The sequence below is a fragment of the Egretta garzetta genome, unplaced genomic scaffold, assembly GCF_000687185.1.
Source record: "Egretta garzetta isolate BGI_Z169 unplaced genomic scaffold, ASM68718v1 scaffold330, whole genome shotgun sequence".
Lineage (NCBI taxonomy): Eukaryota > Metazoa > Chordata > Aves > Pelecaniformes > Ardeidae > Egretta > Egretta garzetta.
The window spans coordinates 197,727-200,403 of NW_009258275.1; positions in this window are offsets into that span (position 1 = coordinate 197,727).

Genomic DNA, 2,677 nt, shown 5'->3' on the forward strand with positions numbered 1-2,677 from the left:
GGTCGAGTCCCCAGCCCTGGGGGGATTTAACAGCCGGGCAGAGGCAGTGCTGAGGGCCAGGGTTTGGGGGTGGAATGGCAGGGGTAGGGGAACGGTTGGGCTTGGTGAGCTTAAAGGGCTTTTCCAACCCAAACTGTTCTATGAAACCACCCCAACCCCACGGAGAGAGAGCAGCTCTCCTCGCCGCATAGCACGGCGCCTCCGCCCTCTCCCTCTGTACCGGACATTCGAGGGCCGCACTCTGCTCTCTGCCTAGAGCTGTTGGGTTTCGGTTTTAACTGATGCATTGAGGGGGATTATTTAGAGAAAGAAGTGTTTCACATCAGTGCCGTGAGAGGAGGCAGCCGGGAGCGCTGGCAGGCAGAACGGCTGACAGACGCAGCTGATGAGAGCACCTCGAGATGGCAGCCGCTGAGCGTGTCCCCAGGCCCGGCAGGTAACAGTCTCCCTCTTCACACCTCCCCGGGTTAATTCTAACGACCTTTTGCTAGCGAAGTGCCCAGTACACCCTGCGTGGCTTTCTGGCTGAGTCCTTCTTCGCCTGACGTTGCTCCACGTGTGCCCGAAGGCTGTAAAGAGGAAAGTGGTCTGGAGAGTAGACAGCAAGAGGTGACGGACAGAAGAGAAGGAGGCTGTGAAGAAATAAAGTCCTGAGAGCCGCAGCATGCAGCGTGCCGTTCTCGTGGCTGCCTCATGCACGTTAAATACCTGAGACAAACGAGCCAGCGTGGCCAAATCTCACACCCTTAACGTACCGGAACATTGGGCCTTATTTAGGAAAATTTAGCTGTGGTATTCTCAAAAGAAAGTTGTTGCTTATGCAATGAACGTATGAGCTAAAACACTGCTTTAAAAATGCCCTTTTCTAGTGAGTTTTTGGGAGAAGCCTCTGTGAACTCGTGTTTCTGTTCAGTAACTCCTCCCGTTGTACAGACTTTCTCTACAGTGTTTTATCTGGGGAACCAACAGCCGTCTCGGATCATATAAAGCGCTGAACTATGATGGAGCCTGATTCTGAAGGCCCAACACCTCAGTTTTAGAGTCCAAAGCCTTAGTTATGGGGTCCAAAGCCCCATTTTCAGGAACCAAGCCTAATTATTAGGATCTAGTCCACAATTTTGAGGGCCCAAAGCCTCATTTTAGGGTCCAAAGTCCTCATTTAGGGAAGTTCCTTTAACCCACATTTTCTGAAGAGGAAACATAGAACTTGCAGATCAGGAAGGTGTTGGCAGACTAGCTTTATCTCCCGAGGCCTTTCATTTTTTAATTGCGATGGGCCAGGCTGCCTTTCATCCCAAATAAACTGCTGCACTCCTTTATGGTAACAAATAGCTGGGACACCACCATTCTCCAGCCCGGACACATCGCCACCCAGTTCAAAGCTGAGTAAAAGGGTGCGCGACTGAAGAGTCCTGTTCCGTCCAGAAATGTGTGTGTATGTCCCTGAAGGATGAGCAGAAAACGGACAGAGAGGTCGCAAAGAATGGAGAGTAGGGGGAGATACCAAACGCATCCTGAACGAGATGGTCTCTGAACCTGTTCTCCAAGAAAGCCTCTAATGCTTTTGAGAATATATTACAGAACACGCGTGCGTTTCACGCAGTTCAAATTGTTTTCTGTTGCACTTTTAGGGTAGAATTCAGTTGCCCAAGCACGGGCATCGTGATCCACGTGAGATCCCCAAGGTGCCTGCGGTACCCATGTGGTCCTGGGTGATCCCACCACACAGTCCTGGGCAAAATCCACAGCTGGAGGCCACCAGAGATACAGGGTCACCTCAAATGGAGCCGATGTCTACGTGGAGGCATCTGGATTCCACTCCTAGCCACAAATGCTCCATTAAATGATTACTCTCACTATTTTTACGGAAGCTGAAACCCTAGCTGCGAGGCCTTTCTTATAAATACTAAAACCTGCTGACGCTTTCAATATTTAGCGTCACGAACTCAGCCTGCGTGATAGCCGAACAGCTCCCATTCACAAACTGAAGCACGTCAGGTTTGTCGTAGCTGAGCCCCACATCTTGCATCATCCGTTGTTCCCTGACCTGAATTTGTACAAATTCATTCCTCTTCCTCGCTCTAGCGCGTATCGCCTGTCTTCCTTGAGCGTCGTCTTCTGGATTTCAGGCCGTTCCTCCAACTTGTCGAATGTATGTTAAATTTTAATCACGTCAAATGTCTCCTCGTCATCTTCCTAGCATATAATTCCTCTTCATTTTCTCCTGCAGGCCTTTCTCTGCAAAGGATCCTTCTGTAAATGCAGGCATGTGCACAAATACAGTGTCACTTCCACCTGAAGGAGAAGGCCTACAGGGATGAATGTGCCAGGGTGAGAGTTGATCTTTTCAGGTAGGTAACTGAGATTTTTTACAAACTCGTCTCATTCTGCGTCTGTGGAGCGCACGCTTGGAAGCCCTCCCAGGAATCACCTACGGGAGCTCTCCTCGGGTTCCCCATCTCCATGTGAAGCCCCTGGCCAAGGTTGGGTGGCTCTGGTGTTCCCCAGTAGACCCCTTGCTGTCCTCTGGGGAGTGGAGGCATCAACCAGCTTGGCCTGGCTTTCCTGCTGGAGGTCTCCACCCTGCCCGCTTCGTTGTCGCCTTGTCCGTGGTGCTCCCCGGGGCCGCTCCCTGCCTGCAGGGACCGCTCCTCAGGCACCGATCCCCGGGGGGACG